Source organism: Lepus europaeus, chromosome 12, assembly GCF_033115175.1.
Source record: "Lepus europaeus isolate LE1 chromosome 12, mLepTim1.pri, whole genome shotgun sequence".
NCBI classification, from domain to species: domain Eukaryota; kingdom Metazoa; phylum Chordata; class Mammalia; order Lagomorpha; family Leporidae; genus Lepus; species Lepus europaeus.
The window spans coordinates 96649254-96672772 of record NC_084838.1 but is presented as its reverse complement, the minus strand read 5'-3'; the positions used below and the strand labels follow the sequence as shown (position 1 = coordinate 96672772).

Below are 23519 nucleotides of genomic sequence, written 5' to 3'. Positions count from 1 at the left end.
TTTGGTAGAATATCTAAAGCTGCCCCCTTCTAGCGGCCAGAGACCTTGAGTGTGCATTTACCCAGCTCTGCAGAACTTTTCAGTGTAGCTCCCATGTTCTTGATTCTGCGTACTCTTACCCTGCTCACACACTGTAACTACCCTCAGTTCCATTTCACCTCAGAGACTAGAAAGATCTGAAGGTGAATATTTTTGCTCATTGATGAATATGTAATTTATCTTAATTTTGTAGCTCAGTAACTGAATGTGGCATGAAGGTGTATGTTTTATTTTTCCCTAGAAGACATTGTAGAGAACTGGCATCATTTCTTTCTTAAATGTTTTGTAGATCTCCCCAGCATAACCATCTGATGCTTAATTCTTGAAAGGTTATTAATTATTGATTCAGTTTCCTTAGTAGAGCTAGGCCTAGTCAGGTTATCTGTTTCTCCTTGTGGAGTCTTGGTAGTTTGTGTCTTTTAAGGAGTTGTTCCAGTTCATCAGATTTATGGACCCAAAGTTGTTCATTATATTCCTCATTATCCTATTACTGTGGATAATGGAGTCAGCAATAATGATCCTTCTTCCGTTCGGAGGATGTTTTTCCACAGCTCTGAGCGTTATCAAATTCTCCTGCTGATAGACCCTCCCTGTCCAACAGTTACTTGAATTTGTTTCTGAAGTCAGAGTGATTTAAGCTTGTTTATTGCCCTGAAGCTTAAGAAGTTGTTATTCTTAGACATACAAAAGTCTTTGAAAAGTTCATGGAAAAACTGCATGTGAATTTCAGAATTTTCTTGTATCAAAAATTATCTTTTAATTCTACTTTTCCATGAATTTTTTGAAATGGTCTCATATGAATGTCAAGGGAGTACAAAAGACTTAACCTCAAATGAAATAGTAATTGTAAGAAAAAAAAATCTTTCTTTTTTTTAAAGATTTATTTATTTATTTGAAAGTCAGAGTTACACAGAGAGAGAAAGAGAGGTAGAGAGAGAAAGAGAGAGAGAGAGAGAGGTCTTCCATCTGTTAGTTCACTCCCCAATTTGCCGCAACGGCTGGAACTGCGCCGATCCAAAATCAGGAGCCAGGAGTTTCTTCCAGTTCTCCCACTCAGGTGCAGGGGCCCAAGGACTTGGGCCATCTTCCACTGCTTTCCCAGGCTATAGCAGAGAGCTAGATCAGAAGTGGAGCAGCTGGGACTCGAACCGGCATCCATATGGGATGCCGGCACTGCAGACAGCGGCTTTATCTACTACACCACAACACCAGCCCCAAATCTTTCTTATTCCTATAATTTGTTCAAGCCCACTTTTGTTTTGAGCAACTGAAAACTGTTGATCCTCAGCATAGACAACTGACAGTATGATGTTGTGGGAAAATATCAAACTAGCAGGCAGGAAAGTGAGATTTGTTTCTGGGTCAGCCACTGCCCACTTCTGCCTTTAACAATCTTACTGTGTGGGCAGAAGAACTGATGTTGATAGTTACCCACAGTGCAATAAGTCAGAATCTAAGAATGTACTAACTTCTGCCCAGGTCTTCAACTCTCTCAGATCTGTTTAGTGGATATTTTGGAGTATTTATCTCACTCTATTTGATAAACCTTGGACTGATTGCTTATAATCTAGCTAAGTAAACATATACAAAACAAAACATGAATAATTTGGAGCATAAACAGTAAATGTTGAGAACAGGCTATTAGAATGAGATTAGTAATGGAAAGCCTCTTACCAGGCTAGAGTAGGTGGCCAATATATATTAAGACTGTAAAAAGCATTTTCTGGGCCAGCGCCGTGGCTCAATAGGCTAATCATCCGCCTGTGGCACCGGCACACCGGGTTCTAGTCCCAGTCCGGGCACCGATCCTGTCCCGGTTGCCCCTCTTCCAGGCCAGCTCTCTGCTGTGGCCAGGGAGTGCAGTGGAGGATGGCCCAAGTGTTTGGGCTCTGCACCCCATGGGAGACCAGGATAAGCACCTGGCTCCTGCCATCGGATCAGCGCGGTGCGCCGGCCGCAGCGGCCATTGGAGGGTGAACCAACGGCAAAAGGAAGACCTTTCTCTCTGTCCCTCTCTCTCACTGTCCACTCTGCCTGTCAAAATAAATAAATAAATAAATAAATAAATAAATAAATAAATGTTAATTCTACCCAAGTAACCATGCAGAGTCAACGGTTTCCCAAACAAAATCCCTGTCTTGAAGACTAACAAGATGAAGGATTTGTCTACTACAGAGCGTCTCCTGTTTGGAGACATTTTTGTCTCATCATGACTTGGGGCAGGTAGGGACTGTGGCTGTCACTGTGTGAGGACAGTCCAGGGAAACCAATGGCCGGCAGGGCAGCCCTCCACAGTAAGGAATTATTCAGCCCCACGTGCCAGTATTGTGGAGGGTGAAGGTCCCTTCTCTACAAGATATCAAGGCTTTTTATTTTCTAGTAAAAGCTCCCATACACAAACAATATGGAGTTCAGATTGGGATAACCAAATAGACACAGCAGTACTTAATAACAAACACATGCATTGTAGGCGTCGACCCTTAGGTGGCACTGCAGAGTAGGAAGAGATCTGGCTCTGTCTGTACCAAAAAACACAATTGTTTGCTATTTCACAGCATACCTCTGAGTCAGTCTGGGCTGGATTAAAGACCTGACCGGAAGCCCACTGCGTAACACCTTCATGACACAGGAGGGAAAGTGTTCCAAAGCATAGATGGACAAGATAATCACTTTGAACGCCAGAGAGTGGCAGATGGCTTTTCAAATGAAGCGATCTCAAATGTGAGGTGTAATACAAGAGTACTTAAAAAAAAATAAAAATAAAAAAGTGTGGAAAATGGTAGTAAATTTATTTTGGTGCAATTTTTAAAAAAATCTATGCATTTTTTTTTGTTTTGTTTTGGTAATACACATTTTCCATGAAATTCTTGAAGACCCCATATAAGCAAAGAGCAAGACAAAGAAGATGCCAGATGGGGCTGGCGCCGTGGCTCACTTGGTTAATCCTCCGCCTGCGGTGCTGGCATTCCATATGGGTGCCGGGTTCTAGTCCCGGTGGCTCCTCTTCCAGTCCAGCTCTCTGCTGTGGCACAGGAGTGCAGTGGAGGGTGGCCCGGATAGCAGTGGAGGTTGGATCGGTGCAGTGCCGGCCGTAGCAGCCATTTGGGGAGTGAACCAACGGAAGGTAGATCTTTCTCTCTGTCTTCTCACTGTCTATAACTCTACTGTCAGATAAATTAAAAAAAAAAAAAAAAAAAAAAGATGCCAGACGCAAACTCACAGCCAGAACATCTTTATTCTGAGAGGTGAGGTGACTCCACCCGTGAGTAAGCACCTAGTGGAGAGCCAAGCTCCCTTACACGCTGAGGCTTACATGGCTAGGCTACTGAGGATCGGGAGGGGTGGGCGTTAGGTGGGGCTGAGTGGGTTTGTGCTGGCTAATGGTTGGGGTGGGGTTGAGCTGGGTCGGGGGGGAAGCAGGGGTGAGTTTTGGCTGGTTGAGGAAGAAAGCAGGAGGAGGTATCTCAGCAGGATGGGGCAGGGTCTGCTCTCATCACGTGGACAAAGGACGGAGAAGCCCTGGGGGTGCTGTAGCTCTGCTCCCATTCTCCCTCCTTCACCCCCCCCCATATATATTTGATATTTTTGGCACCAAAATAAACATATTTTTAAAAATATATTTTAGATTATTTTATTTATTTGAAAGACAAAGTTACAGAGAGAGGGGGAGACAGAGAGAAAGGTCTTCCATCCGTTGGTTCACTCCCCAAATGGCTGCAACAGCCGGAGCTGAGCTGATCCGAAGCCAGGAGCCAGGTGCTTCCTCCTGGTCTTGCACATGGGTGCAGGGGCCCAAGCACTTGGGCCATCCCCTGCTGTTCTTCCAGGCGCATCAGCAGGGAGCTGGCTGGGACTTGAACCAGCGCTCCTGTGTGATGCCAGCACTGCAGGCCAGGGCTTCAACCTTCTGTGCCACAACGCTGACCCCTAGACTTAACTTTTCATTCCATTTTCCACTAACTTTTGGACGTACTTTTCTATCTGCCTCAGGTATAATCTACAAAGACTCAATATGGGTAACACAAAGAATTCACTGCGGCGTGGCCTGCCGTGAGCAGCTTCTTTGAGGCAGCCCCCTCGTCTTAGGCAGTCATAGTTGCCCTTGCTAGCTTCACTTCTCTCCAGAGCACCCTACCCGCCTTGGACATGTATGGGACACGTGTAGGACACGTGTGCACGGCTGGCGCATCTCCACTGCCCATCTAGCATCCTGGGAACGTGAGCTCGAAGGCAGCAGGGACTTCTGTGGGTTCTCTTTTGGATGCCCTGTATCCAGTGTGTGTCATGGATTTCTCAGATGCGGAACAACAAAGCAATCTAAAGGAAAATCGGGCGTTCCTGGAAAAGGAAACGCAGATGGCTGATAGACATACGGAAAGCGGGTCTGACCGTCATCAGAGAAATGCACTGTGAGATCACGGGATGCCCTTGACTCCCCATCGGCTGTCAATCACCAAGCTGACTGATGCGCCAAGCCCACGAGGGCTCCTTATGGAAGAGGGGTGGCAGTCGGCTGGCACGTGGACCTGGAGGGCAGCCTGGCACTGTGCTTGAGGCTTAATGTGCACATTCCCAGTGGCCTGGCAGCGCCGCCCCCAGCCTACGCACCTAGAAACTCTCTTGCCCATGTCCATACAGAATGGAGAAGATGTCAGGTGCATTGGATCCAAGGGCTCTCCTTGGGAAAGAGGCAGGAACTTGGTGTGATTCCATCAGTCATGTTCCTTTCCCACATTGGTATTTTTTCACTTGAGAGGCGCAGAGAGAGAGAGAGAGAGAGAGGCACTCCCATCTACTTGTTCACTCTCCAAATGGCCACACAGGTGCAGGCAGGTTGGGAACTCAATCTAGGTCTCTCATGTGCATAGCAGGAATCCAATTATTACTTCAGCCTCCAGCGTGTGCATTAGGAGCCAAAGCCAGGAGGGAAACCCAGGTGCTCTGTGATGGTACGCAGGCATGCTAACTACCGTGGCAAATGTCCCCTCCAATAAATACCTTTACATACACTGGGATCACCATACGTGGTGACCAGGACAATTGTGTGCCCATTGGAACCCAGACATTCCTGAGGGGGACCCAGGCCCTGGTTTCACTTCTCAGTGTGCACCCCACGGAACTGCCAGCTCCCCTGTGGACTGCAGGCAGCTGGCTTCACGGGAGGCATACCGCACTCTCCAAAGTGCCCACTTAAGTTGCAGTGTTGCCAGTAGACACCCCTGCTGAGCATCACTATTGCCACAGCCGTTGGTTCCTCTCAATGTTTGCCTCCTGGGGCCGCCTGTGCCCCACCTTTCACAGGCAGAGTGTGTACCTGTACCGGGGACCATCTCTAAAGTCCATGTTTCTGGGTGATGTGGAACTAGGGGTTAAGCCTTCCCTTGGGATGCCTGTATCCCATATTGCAGTGCCTGGTTCAAGCTCCGGCTCTTCCGCTTTCAGTCTGGCTTCCTGCTAATGTACACCCTGGAGGCTGCAGCTGATGGCCCAAGTGGCTGAGCTCCTGGCTCCTAGCTTTGGCCTGGTTGTTGTGGGCATTTGGAGAGTGAACCAGCGGATGGAAGATCTCTCTCTTTCTCTCTCTCTCTCTCTCTTCCTCTCCCTCTCTGTCACTCTGCCTTTCAAATAAATAAAAATAAATCTTTTTTTAAAATGAAGTCCCTGTTTCTGATGGCCACTGCTTTAGTGCCCTGACATATGAAACCTGGGTGGGGGCAGGGGACTCCAATGGCCCCATCACAGTCCCCTCCCCACTGAGCCCTGCAGCCAGGCTCCTGAGGCCAATCCGGGCTCCCATCACAAGGACCAGCCGCAGTGCCTGCTCATCCCTGAAGAGGGAGCTGCAGGTCCCTGTGAGCCCCGGGGAATTAGTCCAATGGCACAGTCATGTTCTCTCCACGCGTTTGGTCACCCCCACCTGCTGCAGCCCCTGCTGGGCCACTCTGCCCCCTAGGGCAGCCCCGTGAGGCCCTGCATGGACCGGTGTCCTCGGAGTCTGGCCTGGGTAGTGTGCACAACTGGTAAACATCTGGACCCCTCCTCTAGCCGGGGTCCGGTGGGTGTGCTCAGCCAGCCCTCACCCCAGGGCGGGACCCCTTCCCCAGCAGTGGGGTAAAGGGGGGCGCTGGAAGCTGTGTTCTCACAGCAGCCGCAGCCATCCTGACATGTCCACCCCCCCATCTCTGTGACAATTTTAGTCCAAGTAATGTGAAAGTAGGAATAAAGGATAAAATGAATTCACCAGCTTGGACACAAGCAGTACTTTCACTCTTCGGATACCCCGTTAGATGTTTTTCCTTGCGTGCCGCTCGGGTGTGTTTTTTCCTCCCTGTACTCCCAGGAATAGCTCTGGCGACCGCTCCAGCTCTCTTTAAATTTGGGGAAGACAGTAGAGACCCACACCTGAGCAGAAAGGCAGGGGTATTCACCGTGCAGTTTCTGCAAGGCTCATTTGTCAGGGTGCTCACGGCCACGCGTTCCCCGGCCGCCAGACACAGACACAGATGGCCGGAGAATGCTACTTTGCACAAACAGATCAGGAGCTCACATCGGCTTGTCTGGCTTTGTCACACGTCGCCTCTGACAGCACGGCATTAATGCATCATCTTAAAGTCGTCCCGGGGATACTGCAACCTGAACACAGTGCGGGTGTCTCTGCTGCGTGTGGGAGCCGACCCCCTTCTTACGGGCTCTGCTCTGGCTGCTCTACACCTTCCTCTCTCAGTACCGGTTTCTGGAACCCCGGGGTTATTGGCTAACGTCAGAGCAGCCTCTTCCTCTCTGTACCCTCGTCCCGCATTTATCACCAGCCAAGCACAAGCCGTGTCAGAGATGCTCCAGCGAGCTTCCTGCTGCCAGTTCTGTGACCACACATGGAGGAGGAAGGAGAGTGTCCACAAGTCACCCCCCTCCCATCAGTAGCGGAAGTTCTTCCAATGGATCTGGAATAAGAAGAATCAAATTCTATAATTTCTAGATTTTCTAAAATGAACGTGTATGGCTTTTATAAACAGAGAAACAATATTAAAACACACACATACAGAGACACAACCACTAATGAATCTTGGGGAAGCTGAGTCAATGAGAGATGAATAGTTTCATGCTTTTCTCTATGATTTAGTTAATATTTTTATTTGCATGTTGCAACATTTGATTTTTATTTATTTAAAGGGAGGAGAGTGAGAGAGAATCTTCCTTTTGTTGGTTCACTCCCCAAATGCTTGCAATAGCTGAGGCTGGGCCAGGTTGAAGCCAGGATCCTGGACCTCAATGAGAGTGTCCCACTTGTGTGCCAGGGATCCAAGTATTTGTGCCGTCAATTGAACAGGAAGCTGGATTGGAAATGGAGGAACTGGGACTTGAACCAGATATTGATATGGGATGTGGGCACGCCAAGTGGCAAATTCACCAGCTGTTCCACATACCTGTACCTAGTTAATATTCTTTTAAAGCCTGCCTGAAATCAGCTTTAGGAAATGGAATTTTTAGATTGTTGAGGAATGCAAAGATTCACAAATCACAAAATAATTAAATGTATTTGATGTGTGCTGAACATTTGAATGTAATTGTTCTTTACTTATGGAGTTGTATATTTCTAATTGCTCTGCCTAGTACAATTTTTCAAGAGATCTTGAATATAGTGGCCTTTGGAGTACTATGTAATGGAGAGTTTTGACCACCAGGTGACAGTGTTACACAGCACACAACACGTCTGTCCTGCTGAAGTGTTCAACATAAAATTTTACATACTTTTGGGAGTAGAGTGTCACATTCCAATATGTTTAAGCAATGAGTAATGATCCCATCTGGGTGACTGGAATATTTATCACATCAAGCATTATCATTCGTGTTGGAAACATTCACGATCTTCTCCACTAGTTCTACTAGTTATTCAGAATTCCACAATTAAATGTTCTCTACTCCTTACCCATGGTGCTACAGAACATTAGAAGTTACGTGTGAAGGTGAGAGATACAACTGGAATTCTCTGTAAGTGGACACTGTTGAATACATCCATGTTAACGTTCTAGAAGGGTCAATACACATGACAAAACAATTAAGACAAAAAGGGTCAAAATGTGGGACTGGTACTGGTGCTATGGCGTAGCAGGTTAAACCTCTGCCTGCAGTGCCAGCATCCCATATGGGCGCTGGTTCAAGTCCTGGCTGCTTCACTTCCCATCCAGCTCTCTGCTATGGCCTGGGAAAACAGTAAAAGATGGCTTAAGTGTTTGGGCCTCTGCATCTACCCAGGAGAAGCTCCTGTCTCTTACCAGCCCAGCTCTAGCCATTAGGACCATTTAGGGAGCAAACCAGCAATGGAAGCTTTCTCTCTCTCTATTTCTCCTTCTCTCAAATAAATATTTTAAAAAACGGGTCCAAATGGTAATTCTAAACTATTCCAAGAGGAGCCGTTCACCGCTGTTTTATTAATGATCAACGTTTTCCATTTCAAGCTCCACATGTGGAAGGCGTGTGCGACACAAACTGTGTGGAAGGGAGAATTCAGTGCTACCCACAACCACAGAACGCACGGCTGTGTGCACACACACAGATAAATGCACTTTGCTCTTGTAGTCACAGGAGAAAACGACGACCTCCTGGGTCTTAAAAACACTTGCTTTTCCCCTGCGTGTTTCTCTCTTTCCCTCAGCTACTCACAACATTGCTCTGAAGTGGTCCTTAAAGACTCCAGCAGGTCAAATGGCTCGGCAGTCACAGGAAATGCAAAACACTGTTCCGGAGATGCAGCCGTGGAAGCCCACCAAGGACTGCAAGTCAAACACGCCTTGTGGTATTAAAAAAAAAAAAAAGGAAATGTAGTTGTCGCACAGTGTATTGTCTGCGGGAATCCAACACGTTCATCTCATTTACAGCATTTAAACACAGCCAGCCAGGACCAAACCCTGGTGGGGGAGGGGGAGCTGGGCCATAGGGGGCGCACACAGCACTGTCGTGTTTTTTTTTTTTTTTTTTTTTTTTTTTTTTTTTTTTTTTCTTTTTTTCTGATAAGAAGAGTGAAACACATTCTGGGAAGAAATTTTTTAGAAAATACATACGTATACAAATAAGAAAGCTGAAATCAGCCCCAATCCTATTACTCACAACACAAAGATTTTGGTGTATAATTCTTCATAGGGGCAGATATGCTAATGAGTTTTATAACTGAATATGTAAATACAAAAATGTTTTTAAAAAGTCACGGGCACCATGCTTGACCTCCTACTTTAGAAACATAGGGGGGACTCCTAGCATTGCCCTCTCCAAGACCTCCTGTAATCTTTCCCTGGAAATAGTCTGAACTTAGTCCTAATTATTCCCATATTTGTCTTTAGACTTTATTATGTTTGCATGTCTGCATAAACAAGACAGATTTGTTCTGCATATTTTGAACAATTCATAATTGGTCCACTCCCCTGAGTTGCTTGTTCTACTCAAGAAAATTTGTAGTGAGGTCTGTCGGTGTTGCTATCATATTGTTTACTCATTTTCACTGTTATTAGAGTATTCTGTTGCATGAGAACACCAACGTTTATTTATTTATGCTCCTCCTGCATCTGGTTTTTTGCTGTTGCCAATAGTGTTGCTGCAAGTATAATTTGCATATGCCTTTGTGTACCTGGGCACCAGGGTCCTGGTGTGAGCAGTCTCACCCCTCCAAGGGTTGTAATTTAGACTTCCTCCAACAGAGGAGCAGATCTCCCATTGCTTCAGCTCGCCCTGCTAATTTGTTTGCTGTCTCAGTCACCTTCTCCCACTCCACCGCTTAGGAATACGACATGATACCTCCTTTGGTTCTAGATGGTATCTCACCACATCCTAGTGAGTTTTGGCATATTTTAATTATATGAGTTGCCTCCTAATCTTTGCATTTTTTTTTTGACAGGCAGAGTTAGACAGTGAGAGAGAGACAGAGAGGAAGGTCTTCCTTTTTCCGTTGGTTCATCCCCCAAATGGCCGCTGTGGCCGGTGCGCTGTGCCAATCTGAAGCCAGGAGCCAGGTGCTTCCTCCTGGTCTCCCATGCAGGTGCAGGGCCCAAGCATTTGGACCATCCTCCACTGCACTCCTGGGCCACAGCAGAGAGCTGGCCTGGAAGAGGAGCAACCGGGACAGAATCCGGCACCCCAACCGGGACTAGAACCTGGGGTGCCGGCGCCACAGGTGGAAGATTAGCCAAGTGAGCCGTGGCGCCGGCCTGCATATTTTTTAATATACTTGTTGAAAAAATCCTTTGCTACCAAGTGCCTTACGATATTTTCTTTTAAATAATTTTCAAATGTAATTTTTAAAAAGATTATTATTTATTTAAGAGGCAGGGTTACAGACAGAGAGAGGGAGAGACAAAGAGAAAGGTCTTCTGTCCACTGGTTCACTCCCCAAATGGCCACAATAGTTAGAGCTGTGCCGATCCAAAGCCAGGAGCTTCTTCTGGGTCTCCCACATGGGTGCAGGGGCCCAAGGACTTGGGCCATCTCCCTCTGTTTTCCCAGACCATAGCAGAGAGCTGGATTGGAAGAGGAGCAGCTGGGACTCGAACGGGCACTCATATGGGATGCCAGCACTGCAGGCAGTGGCTTTACCTACTACGCCACAGCGGCCCAGGCATTAACTTCTAAACATTGAAACGTTCCATGCTGGTGTTCGGTGTTCTTTATATGGTGGCTTGTATTTCCCTGGTGGTTTGGAACTTAGACCAGGTGCTGATCAACTCAGAAAGTCTCTGTCTTTTGCCCTAGCCCCCATCATATTTTTTTAAAAAAATGTATTTGTTTGATAGGCAGGGTGACAAAAGGACGGGGACAGGGGGAGTGCAAGGGAGCAAGGGAGGGAGAGAGAGAGAGAGAGAGAGAGGAGAGAAAGAGAGCAAGCAAAACCATCCACTGGTTTGCTCCCCAAATCCCTACAGCAGCTAAGGCTGGGTCAGGTAGAAATCAGGAGCCAGGAGCTCAATCCTGGGTCTCCCACACGAGTGGCTGGGACTCTGTCACCTGCTGTCCCCCAGGGGGTATGCATTAGCAGGAAGCTGGACTGGAAGAAGAGTCAGGACTTGAATCCAGGCTCTCTGATATGGGTTGTGAGTGTCCCAAACCATGTCTTAACTAAATGACTATTCCTATACTTGGTTTTAATTATGACCTTTTGGAAGGCAGATTTATCCCATTTCCATTGACGAATATGACAGGTGTTATAGTTGTGTTCCTGTATTCTGCTTAATAGTATCTGTCTGAAATCTTCCTTTGTTTCAGGTATATTTTCATATTACTTTGTCTTCCTTATTTTAATAACTGATCTTAACATCATCTACTTAAACAACAAACGTTTGGTTATTCTGGAGGTAAACTTTATAGTGTTTATGTATGTACAGTGGAAACAGATACAAAGGCCTAGCTCTTGATTTCCTAATTTCTTCTCTTTGCTTCAGAGAAAACGCTGTTGACGACAATGCCTGCACTGGGGTGGGGGGTGGGGGTGGACACGGATGGACTGGGAAGACAGACAGACCCCTGGGTCTGAGCTATGGCAAATGGCCATCTGAGTGCTGCCACATCCCACACCAGCAGAGTTAACTGAGACACACATCACTTGGTCCTCCTGGTAATTTTGATTTCTACAAAATGTACTCAAAATGAGGCAAAGGAACTTACAAATTATTAGGAGCCTTTAAAATGCTCAGTAAAGATGGTTTAGCCTCAAAGAAAATAACTCAAGCAAACAAAGCCAGGCTGTTCTATTCTTCTAGTGAAAAATGACTCTCCAGAATAGTAAAACAGGCCAACAGAGAGCATTGGCAATTGTGCACAGAGAACCACAAATATCCTAAAAAAGGACAACAAGCACCTTTGGAGGCCTGATGGGAGAGTATTAAAATGATAACTTTGCAAATGTGTTTAGTTACTGACCATGAAAATCGAAATTAGCTCAAAATTCGTGAGTATGTGAGTATGTGACCACTTATTATTAACATTTGTTAATAATTTACATTTAGCCGCATACACAGGTTCAGAGGAACAAAACAGGGCTCAAAAGGGAACGAAATAGCTGATAAAAAACTGTTTATTGTGCCCAAGAAATTCAGACCAAACCAAATCTAGAAAAAAACAGCCTGACTTTTGAAAAATGGTACTCTTTCCAAACAAGACAGTGTTTGTAAGACAGCATGGGTCATATTTCACAATCCACATAATAATATATGCACACAGAGTGCATGGTTTCTGTGGGGCAGAAAAACGGTTTGGTATTACACTGGGCCTTGGGTAAAAAATATCTCCTGAATTTGCTCCTGATTCTCCAGCTCAATGCAGGATCCTCAATCCACCCTAAGTTCCTCCGGCCCTCTGAGCATGGTTACTTTCGCTGCTTTGCGATGAGATAAATATGTCTGATTGCAAACTCTTTGAGGATAGCATTAGGGTGTATTCTTGTCTGATACAGAAAAAAGATTTTTTATTTATTAGAAAGAGTTACACATACACACACATGCACACACACAGAGAGAGAGAGACAGACAGAGAGACAGAGAGAGTCTTCCATCCACTGGTTCACTCCCCAAATGGCTGCAATGGCCAGAGCTGTGCCAATCTGAAGCCAGGAGCCAGGAGTTTCTTTCAGGTCTCCCACAAGGGTGCAGGGGCCCAAGGACTTGGGCCATCTTCCACTGCTTTCCCAGGCCATAGCAGAGAACTGGATCGGAAGCTCCTGGCTCCTGGCTTCAGATTGGCTCAGGTCCAGCTGTTGCAGCCATTTGGAGTATGAACCAGTGGATGGAAGACCTCTCTCTCTCTCTCTCTCTCTCTTTCTCTCTCTCTCTGCCTCTCCTCTCTCTGTGTAACTCTGACTTTCAAATAAATAAATAAATCTTAAAAAAAACAAGAAGCTGGGCTAGGGGCTGGCGTTGTGGTGTAGTTGGTAAAGCTGCCGCCTATGACTCCAGCATGCCACATGGCCGTTTGTTCAAGTCTCAGCTGCTCCAGTTCTGATCCAGCTCCCTGCTAATGGCCTGGGAAAAGAAGCAGGAGATGATCCAAGTGTTTGGGGGCCCAGATGAAGCTCCTGGCTCCTGGCTTTGGCCTGGCCCTGCCCTGACCATTGCAACTATTTGAGGAGTGAACCAGCAGATGGAAGATCCTTCTCTCTCTCTCCCTCTGTAACTATGCCCTTCAAATAAATTTTTTAAAAAGGGGGTATCTTACAGAAATAATAATGCAAAAAGAAATCATCACATATTGCCAGACTGCACATGTTGTTTTGTTCTGTTGAGCCTGATTTATTTATTTATTTGAAAGTCAGAGTTACACAGAGAGAGAGAGAGATAGGCAGAGAGAGGTCTTCCATCCACTGGTTCACTCACCAGATGGCCGCAATGGCTGGAGCTGAGCTGACCTGAAGCCAGGAGGCAGGAGCTTCTTCTGGGTCTCCCATGTAGGTGCAGGGGTCCAAGGACTTGGGTCATTTTCCACTGCTTTCCCAGGCCATAGCAGAGAGCTGGACTGGAAGCAGAGCAGCCAGGACTCAAACTGGCACCCATACGGGATGTTGGCACTACAGGCAGCGGCTTTACCTGTTAGCCACAGTGCCGGCCCCCAACTTGATTTATTGAAATCAGCGTGAGGCCTGCTTTTTTAAAATACACTTATCTTTTTTTAAAAAAGAAAGATTTATTTATTTCAAAGTCAGAATTACAGAGAGAGAGGGAGACAGAGAGAGTGATTATCTATCCATTGGTTTTCTTCTAAGATGGTTGCAACAGCTAGAACTAGGCCAGGCTGAAGCCAGGAGCCAGGAGCTTCTTCCAGGTCTCCCACAGGGGTAGCAGGGCCCAAGCACTTGGGCCATTTTCTGCTGCTTTTCCCAGGCCATTAGCAGGGAGCTGGATGGGAAGTGGAGCAGCCAGGACTTGAATGGGTGCCCATATGGGATGCTGATGTGGCAGATGGCAGCTTACCATGCTGTGCCACTGCACAGGGCCTGTGAGGCTTATTTTATATAAAAATATATTTCACCAGCAAATTTTTAATAGATCCTAAAAGTAATTTAGAGAGTCTTTTATCTGAAGATTAAAAACTCCCTTCATTTACAGCACAATATTTGGAAATGAAAAATTGTGAAAACAAAGGATAGTCTTATAGCTATTTTCTCCACTATCTAATTTAATATCCATTTCTTCTTTATATATATATATATATATACATTTATATATAATGTCAAAATGTTTATGATATTTACCATGGGTGAATTTTTATTAAAAATAAAATACAGATGACCACAAAGCCTGGAGATACTGATGAGATTTTTGTAGTAGATTGCACCCCCCTGATTTTCTCCTGGGGTAAAGGCACAAGTTTATGCTGTGGAAATTGGACAAAGAAATTCCCCTTAGCATAACAAATGCATGTGCAGTGACTGATGGAAACCACTTTAGTGCACGTGGCCCATTGCAATTTTGTACAGATTATTGAACTGTGAATGTTACGGAGGGACAACTCATTCAATATGTCCTAGCAGTAAAATGTCTGTTGCGATGTTTATCTGTGTTCAGACTTTGTGGCTATTCTGAATAACTTGAATTCAATGGACTAGAGCAAAATCACTTAATTTAACAATATTGGAAAAACAGAAGTTTGGAAAGGAAATACTGTTTTTTGTAGGTTTTTTTTTTTTTTTTTAAGGCAGAGAGAGAGAGAGAGAGAGGTCCTCCATCTGTTGGTTCACTCCCCTGTTGGCTGTAACGGCCGGAGCTGCACTGATCCAAAGCCAGGATCTAGGAGCTTCCTCCAGGTCTCCTACACAGTTGCGGGGGCCCAACGACTTGGGCCATCTTCTACTGCTTTCCCAGGCCATAGCAGAGAGCTGGATGGGAAGTGGAGCAGCCGGGACTCAAACCGTCGCCTATATGGGATGCCAGCACTATGAGCTATGGTTTCATCCACTATGCCACAGTGCCATCCCTGTAGGGCATTTTCTGTATGAAATATTTTATTCTGATCGAATGCACGTGCCCTGTGAAAACAATCCAAATAGAGTACATGTTCTATTGTGACTCACTGACATTAGAAGGGAGTAACACAGACAAGGAACAGGTCTACATCTATAATAAGAGAAGGGAACTGCCTGTGGAGACAACGGGCATTAAAGCAGTCGTGACAGCTTTGCTCCTTTTGCAGCAAGGCCTGTGACACCATCACCCTAGGGATAAGCTGAGACTTAATCAGTGGCGCACACGGCTTGCTTAGGTGTAATTGAAATGTACAATCCCCCACATGAATGCTTGGACGGCGCTGTATATAATAAATGAGGCCTTCCCTTCTTCTGATACAAATTTCTCTCAATGAGCATTTTCTTTAATTTTTTTTTTATTTTTGTGCAACTTCTTCGATTCAAATGTCAGGCTGTCCTCTTCCAGTAGTTTTATTTCTCGGTGTAATATCTGAAGGATGGATTAAGTGATATAATTTATGATTCTAAACTAGTTGAAGCACTATGTCCTTTCGAAGCTCTACAATGGATACAAAACAGACCCCAGCTGCCTGAGTCTTGGAAAGTGTGTATTTCTTAGATATATTCTAAAAGTTACATCATCCTGAGCAGTTCTGTTTAGCTGAACATTAAGGCTTTCTCAGATCCTGGAAACACGTGTGCCAAATGCCTCTTTGCTGCTTGCTTTCTTTTACGGAGTCACTTTCCTGCGAGTCTTTGCCAAGTTTCCAGAGTAAAGGAACCACCCACCTCCAATTCAGCTGTTGTCCCCAAAGAAATTTAAAAACAAAAAGAGGAGCCGTTGATATCATTTGACTAGACAGGCATCACTCTGGACAAATAGCAGCATTTTATTTTTGTCTAACATTCGTCATTCTCCAAAGTGCGGATCAAAGCTGAAGCTGCTGACAGCCTGCAGGGGTGAGCATTTTGCAGGTCACCCACGGACCCTGTCACTCCTCAGTACTCAGTGGCACTGTCCTTACCTAAGCACAGAAATTGCTGAGCATGGCGCCCAGCAGAGGAGCCCGCTTGGGGGCCACTGTTGACAGGTGTCTGTCCCTGGACTGGGGGACAGCTGATGTCATTCCTCCTGAGCCATGGATCTGCTGTGTAGCTTCCGATCCCCCGGGAAGGTCTCTGTGCCATCCCATGGTGACTGCCTGCAGCCTCTGTGGAGATCCCTGTGGCATCCAGAGGGTCTCTGGTGGGTGGGGGTGGTCTCTATGGGAGCCTGTGAGGGCTGTGAGGGGGACTGCTGCGTCAGGAGGGAGCCCTGGGGGCCGCGGGGGTCACCGGGGGAGGGCTCCCCGTGAAAGACACGAGGTTTCCTTGTTTTGCTAGTTCTTTGTGGGAGTGTGGCAGGGGCCATCGTGGGGCCATGTATGTGGTTTCACCCGACACCGAGTGGGCACAAGATGTTTGCTTTGGTGGTAGGGGGCAGGGGGGTGGGGTTGGGAATAAAAACCTCCTAGGAATAAAAACCAGGCAGAGCGGGTAGAGGCTAGCCGGGGCTCTCTGGGGACGAGGGAACTTTCTGAGCAATCCCACAAGGGGATCTGTGGACTTAGGCCAACTGAAACATGGTGACCGAGTCAGCTGCGGGGGCTCGGGTGTGCACAGGTGCCTCTTGGTGTGATGGCTGTGGAGGTAGTGGCGTAGCTCTAAGACATCCAGGTAGAAACCATGCAACAGAATAGAAAACTTACAGTTGTGTGTGCCAGGGTCTCTAATACAACACCCTGCTTTGTTCGGGGCCCAGACTCTGGGGGCAAATTCCCTGGGACGGCACGTAAGAAGAAGAAAAGTTTTCTTTTGATGAGTCTTGGTGTCTGGCGTCTCTGGCTTAGATTCGTGCTACAGGTGGTCTGCGTATCAGGTCTCCCTTGGCGCTCTCTGCATGTCTGTGTGTCCTCCCTGCCTGGGAGAGGTCTCTGTCACATGGCTTCGAGGAGTTCTGTGTTAGGGCCATCTGGAGGAGTGGTGGGAGGGGTCTCACCCTCCCTGGCCTTATGGCATGTCAGGGAGGAGGGACTCCCTGTCCCCAGTCCCCATCTGTTTTTTGCTGGTCTTGCCTCACTGTCATAGTCTGTGGCACTTTTCCTGAAGGAGGTGTGGGGTTCTCATCCAGCCCCCACCGCCTCCCACACCTGCCTCTCTGGGTGTTCAGAAGACCTGGTGGCCACTAGGTTCAGGGCCCCAACCTGTGCCCTGCCCCCTGGAAGGACCGGCTGGCCCTGCCACGCATCCCAGCTCCTCCCTCAAAGCTGGGCCCGTCTGGGATGCTGCCGTAGTTATGGGGCCCAGACAGGACTTGTCTCAGGAGATGCCCGTGGGTCCTGTGCCCACTCTCCCTCCACCCAGGGCCCAGCTGGTCCCACATGTGGGGGTCGTGGCAGGTGTGGGCAGCAGGGTTCACCTCCAGCCCAGCCCTCCGCAGGGAGACACAGGGCTCTTGGTTGCCCAATAGACCAGGAGAGCAAGATTTCTCCTACCTCTGAGCTCAGAGCCAGTGCGCTGCAGCCCCCATCCCCCCACCCCGCTGCTCCCTACCATCAAACATCTTGTGCCCACTCGGTGTCTTGTGAAGCCACATACATGGCCCCACGATGGTCCTGTCAACCTTCCCTATGGTTGCACAAAATCTCAGGGCTGGGGGACAGGCAGGTAGGGCCAGGGTGAGTCTGCAATGCCACCATCCACCTTCTCAGCCTTCCACGTCCCATCCCTTCCAGACCCCACACTCAGGAAGAGGAAACTCCAACCCCTTCCCTGTAGGCCTGCACAGCACAGACAGGAGCCACCACCTGCGATGAGAAAACAATGTGTATTAGGAAGCAACAGGTACCTCGAGAGGAAGGAGTCATGAGCACGTAGCAGGCAAGACAGGTTTTCTCTGCAAGGGGAAAAGAAAGGTTTGCCGAGGAGGACAGATATGAGAGGCGTGATGGGCATGGCCAGGCAAGATGCCTCTCCAGCGAAGACAGTGCCTGGGGCAGTGGATGGGGTGGCCAGGTGCACCTGCCTCCCGTAGCTGGTGCTGGCAGAGTATGTCTCGGACCCATCTGCTCTTGATGGGACAGCTGTGGCCCGTCGCAGCCTGTGCTGGTAGTTTGGTGATCATCCTTGCCCTGGGCCCCTGGTGTAAGGGATCCCTGCGGTGGCAGGGGCACTCACCCACCGGGCCCTGGGATTCCTCTTTGTATGACTTTTCCTGTGCGGCTGAAAGTTCGTGGTGGAACCCCGATTTCTCCTCTGGGGTCTGTGTGGCGGTGCCCGCGGGCTCCTTAACACTCATAGACATTCTGCTTATGGCTGATCCGCTTTGCCAGACGTCTTCCTGCCTTTTGCCTCTGTTGGGGAAAAGCCGCCGCAGGAGGTTCCTGACCCTGTCCCCCAGACGGCTCGCCGGAGGCAGCGGTGTTTGGTTGGGCAGGGGCAGCAAAGTCTTGATTCTCAGAGACTCTACCGATTCCGTGCCTTGGGTGGGGTGGCACGTCCCAGGGGCCTGGGGGGCCCTTTGTCCTGCCAGCCTTTCTTCCTGTTCCCTGTGTCTGAGCCTCCTGCACACGTCCGGCTTGTCGGTGGGACTGAACACCTTCCTCTCTCTCTCCCACGGGAACCTCGCTTTGGGGATCCTTGGCCCCTGCTGCTCCCAGCTCCTCTCAGCCCTCCACAGCAGGTCACTTAGCCCCCGCGAAGCGGAGGTGCTGCTACTGCACACACTCCCGGATCGAGCCCGAGAGGCCTGGAACGCCAAGATGTCTGCGGTGAGGATCATCTCGGGGGCCAGGTCTTGGAGGAGGAGGCCTGCTGCCGCCAGAGACTCGCTCTCCGACTCTGCCTCCGCTTGGAGAGCCTTCTCATCAACAGCCTGTGCCTTCAGGTCCGGCGCTCCTTCCCTGTGTCCCATAGAAATACTGGAGGCTGAGGGGCTTCTACTGGTTCCCAGAGAGTCTACACTCAGACTCCCACACAGGGTTTGGGGGTCTGCTGCCACACCGGCTTCCCAGGTGGAGGACTTGAGCTCCCCTAACTTCACTGCCTCACTGACCTCTCCAGCCCACGGGCATTGAGCTGCTCCGTTGAACTCCAGCATCCATGGGCTGCTGCAGGGGCCTGGGGAGGCCAGGACCCTGCTCTCTCCTGGGGCCTCATTTCTGGCCGCGGCTGAACTTGGTCTCTGTTCCGGGCTACCTTGCCCAGACTCCAGGGCGGCTTCACCGTGCCAGGTTCTGCCAGTGGAGCTGGAAGTGAGAGGTTGAGTATGCAGCCTGGCTGCCTCTCCAGCCCCAGGGACCTTGGCGAGGGCACAGATGTTCCAGGATGGGGTCACCCCCAGGGCTCCCTGGGCTATCTTATATGCAGGCCAGGGGATGGGGAGAGCTCGCTTCAGGGTGAGCACTGGCTCTCTTGTCATCACTGTCTCTTCCGAGCCTTTCCGATGAGGTCCTTCCAGGAAGTTGGCCTCAGAACCGCAGGTGGCTGAGGAGGGTACGGTGGGCCATGGAAGGGGCGGGGCCTGAGCCTTTTTCAACTTAAAGTGATTGATGGGCTTGAGAACCTTGAGGGGGAGGGCCCACCTGTGTCTCACCTGCAGCCTTTTGACATGTGCTTCTAGTACCCCTTGAGTGCCTGGGTTGAGGAACATCTGGGAGGTGATCTCACAGGACTCCCAGTGCTTCGAAGATGCTGGGTTTCCGGTTTCGGCGTAAGCGTCTGAGGCTTCAGGAGGGGCGGAGGTGTGGTAGGAGCCCAGTCTGTAGTTAGGCACGGCACCCCCACGGTCCCTGCTCGCCTTGATTCCCTCCAACTTCCTGCCCAAATGGACTCTCAGGACGTTGTCTAGATGTTCGTGCAGGCTCCTTAGTGAATCGCTCTCTGAGTCACTTCGCGAGGAGTCCACTGAGTCTCTTCCCGACTGCACATCATAGCTCACCCCTTGAATCTTTGCTAGGGAGCTCCTGGAACCCCAGGGTGGATCTTTGGGGACCCTGCCCAGGCATCGTCCCACATCCTTGCTTGAGTCCTCCCCTAGCTGGAACCTTGCAGGGCTCCTGGACTCCATTGTCTGTGTACTCTGGTTGCTTTCAAGTGCAAACACAGAGGGCCAGGAGGACCCCAGCTCGTCCTTTGCCTGACTCGTCCCAGGAAATGTGTCCCCTGACTGCATCGGGCCCAGAGACAGTTGGATCCTGTGGGGAAGTCTGTACAGGTGTTGTGTGAACCTTGTTTGAAGGTGTTGCTCCAGTTGTTGCCGGAGCTCGGGGCTGATAAAATCCTCTAGGAGGTCGAGACCCGGCCTGTGGTCCTGGGAGGCCCAGCTGTTGGGCATGCACTGGCTAAAGATCTCGTGGGATTTTTTGACCAGCTGGGGTAAGGCCCTCCTACTTTGCCGTTGCTTCTTCAAAAGGTGATGTTCCAGGTGTTGAATAGCAGTGGGGATAACAAACTGAACCTCTCTCCTTGTAGGGAAAGATGGCTCACAGATCTGGTCGCAAGAATAGCTTGATGGGATTTGGAGAGAGGATGAGCTGAGAGGCTGGGGCTGGATCTGGGCTAGAGATGGGGGCTGGGACCAGGGCAAGTTTGGAGTCACACTTGGGGGCGGGATCATGCGGTGCAGCACGAGCTGCGAGGGAAACAGCTGTGGAGGTGTTTTAGCCTGAATTTGTAAGGGAAAGGAATTATTGAGACCGTTGAATAAGATAGAGGAGAGCTCCACGGGGGGACCAGAGACGCTGACAGTAGCCACCAGGGATTCGCTGTGCAGGACTGGGAGGCCCCAGAAGAGCTGGCTCCATTTCTGCTCAAAGTGGTCCTCCTGGCCCTTGGGATAAGGAAGCTGCGGAGGCCCAGGCAGCTGCTCTGCTCGCTCTCTCGTGCCCCAGAAGGGAGGAAGGATGACGATTTCCGGCTGCTCCCCTGATGACCTGAACCTCAGCCCCAGGGAGTCCAGGAGGTGGTCTGATCCTTCTCTTTCGGCTTCCCCCTGCCACACGTTCACATCTGCTCTCTTGGAGACGAGTATCTCCAGCAGCTTCTGGACATTGGGGTTGATCAAACGGGGACCTCCAGCCTTGGGCTGCCTGTGAGTGAGGTCTTTGCAGAAGGAGGCCTCTGGCGGGTGGCGGGAAAGACCCTCTTCCTGGCTCCTGCAGTGTGGCGAGGTGGAGAGGCACCAGGCTCTGGCTGCCACCTTCCACCAGGAAAGGGCAGAGACGGGGCAGCTGGGGTGACCAAGGCCTGAGATCCCTGCGTTGGCAGAAGTCAGCCAACAGTTGGGCAGAGACGGGCTCTGTGGGGTGGAGCCCAGTGGGAGAATCTTTGAACTACAATGAGGGAGAGCCAGGCTGAGGTCTGGGGGATGGTGAGGACAGGCCAGCAGATCAGGAGGACCTGGAGAGGGAGCAGTAAGCCCAGGTGCCTGGCGTGAAAGGTGTTCCAGGGGGAGCAATGGCTCCGGTGAGCAAGGGGCACTTGATTCAGAACCAAGAGAAACTCGGGAGGTTATTGGGCCCGGGGACGGGGTACAAGCCAGGGGCAGCGGGGCCTCAGTTGGGGGGTCCAAGGAAGCCGACAGGGACAAGGTGGCAGCAGCAGCATCTTCACACTCCCCACAAGGCCACTGGGCTGGAGAAGGTACTGGTTTGGACTCCTTATCAGGGGGGTCGTCACATGGGAGCTGAAGACAGCTGCCCTTGTCGGAGAGCTTCCCCAGGTGGCTGTGGGAGACAGGAGGCACAGGCTACAGCAGGGGAGCACATAGGACCAGAAACCCACTCGCACAGGCTAGACAGGGTGGGCGCCTGCAGCTCAGGGCACCTCACTGCCCCCCGCCCCGACTTCACAGAGCTCTTACTACCCCCGCCCCTCACCCCAGAGCTTTAGTCATATTCCATTTCTAGCTAGTGGTCTCCCCATCCTGGAGCTGTCCAGGCCCCTGGGTCATGTCTGGCCTTGACAGGAAGGAGGAGAGAAGCAGAAAGGTCCTCACCTTTGCAGAAGAGAGATGAGGCCCGGAACCTCCTTGGGTTTCTCCAGGCAATGTCTGCAGGCTGGAAATCAGGAGACTGGGTTAGGGTGCAGAAGGGAGGGGTCTGGGGTTCTTGCAGGAGGCTGAGAGGAATGTCCCTTTATAAGGGGACCCTGGGCGATCAGACGCTGGAGCCCAAGCATCAGTGTCCAACCCCCAGGACCCCGGGCCGTGCCGACACAGTGCATGGAGAGGGGGGCGGGGCAGCGTTCTAGCATTTACAAAGTGCTTCCACATCTATCACCCCCTGGGGTCCTCACCACTGCACTGGGGCAGAAGGGGGAAAGGAGGGGCTTATCTCAAAGAGGAACCGGCCTTATGGGAGCCATGCACCTGTCCACTGCCAGACTCCAACAGGCAGTGTTGCTCCGCTGCAGCTCACAGCGCCCTCTGCTGGACAAATGCCAATTCTCTGCTTGGCCATGGCTTGCTTTACCAGCAGGAACCTGAGGATTCCTGGTGCTGATTTCCTTCCCAGGAGCCTCCCCCTGAGGCCTCTCTGGTGAGGTTAAGTCACCTGGGGCGCTCCCGGTGAAAGGGCAGAGCCTTACCTTTCAGAGCTCTGCCCTTCCTGCATTTGATCCTTCTTCTTGTTTGCGCTTGAGGCTGAGAGACAAGGCAGAAAGAGGGACTGGGACCCAGTTCTCTCTCCTCTCTCTAGACACACAGCTGACGGTGCTCATGGACACCAAGACTTGCTCCACTTAGCACAGAAGCGCTGTGTTCTACCCCATTACTCATTTTTTTTTTAACTTAGAAAACTATTTCCTGTTTTTCTTCTTTGCACAGAGGGGTAGTCTGTGTGGATGCCCAGTGGGTACCTTGGGCACTGTTCCTCCGAGAAGGAGAGACTCGGTTCTACGGCACAGCTGAGCCGTGGGGACTGGGGAGAGGGTGAGGAGCCTGCTGCCTGAGGCCAGGGCTGACTCCAGGTTCTGAATGGAGGCTCTGGCTTCTCACTACCACCCTCAGGTCAGCCTGGCTCAAAGTAGTGCCTTGGCCTCAAGACATACGCTTCAGGGAACTGCTCTGTCTGACCCCCCACCCTACCCCACACCACCCCAGTTTCCTTACTCTGGGTAATCCAGTCCCTGGCTTTGAGTTAACTGTTTGATTTTGCCCCGGTGCCCTCCGGTGCTCCCACTCCAGTGGTCTGAAAGCTTTGGTTAGAAATCTTTTTTTTTTTTTTTTTTTGACAGGCAGAGTGGATAGTGAGAGAGAGAGAGAGACAGAGAGAAAGGTCTTCCTTTTTGCTGTTGGTTCACCCTCCAATGGCCGCTGCGGACGGCGCATCGTGCTGATCCGAAGCCAGGATCCAGGTGCTTCTCCTGGTCTCCCATGGGGTGCAGGGCCCAAGGACTTGGGCCATCCTCCACTGCCTTCTAGGGCCATAGCAGAGAGCTGGCCTGGAAGAGGGGCAACCGGGATAGAATCCGGCTCCCCAACCGGGACTAGAACCCAGTGTGCCGG

At 50.0% G+C, this 23519-nt stretch overlaps 1 protein-coding gene across 1 annotated transcript in view; it reads left to right on the top strand.

Annotated features, from left to right (window-relative positions):
• LOC133771071 (uncharacterized) overlaps positions 1-23519 on the top strand; it is a 79907-nt gene that overhangs the window by 7201 nt on the left and 49187 nt on the right. The window lies entirely within an intron of this gene.